This window comes from Penaeus monodon, chromosome 33 (assembly GCF_015228065.2).
Source record: "Penaeus monodon isolate SGIC_2016 chromosome 33, NSTDA_Pmon_1, whole genome shotgun sequence".
NCBI classification, from domain to species: domain Eukaryota; kingdom Metazoa; phylum Arthropoda; class Malacostraca; order Decapoda; family Penaeidae; genus Penaeus; species Penaeus monodon.
Window position 1 is genome coordinate 6,925,139 of NC_051418.1, and position 290 is coordinate 6,925,428.

The window sequence follows — 290 nt, forward strand, 5'->3', positions numbered from 1 at the left end:
CCAAATGCATGTTAACTGATCCCACACATCACTATAGATATAAATACATGAAGAAACCCATGTAATTGTATATAAATATGATTATATATTCCAAAATCGTACATACATAGACTACAGATACGATATAGACATTAATCTACATAAACAGAATCACAGATTCACATAAACCCACTACATAAACGTGAAAGGTAAAAACTCTCAGTCAGTTTTACAAGCATACGCACAAAGATAGGTAAACACACAAGCCGGTACACACATATATACATACGGACGCAAGCACGCTAAAGTCA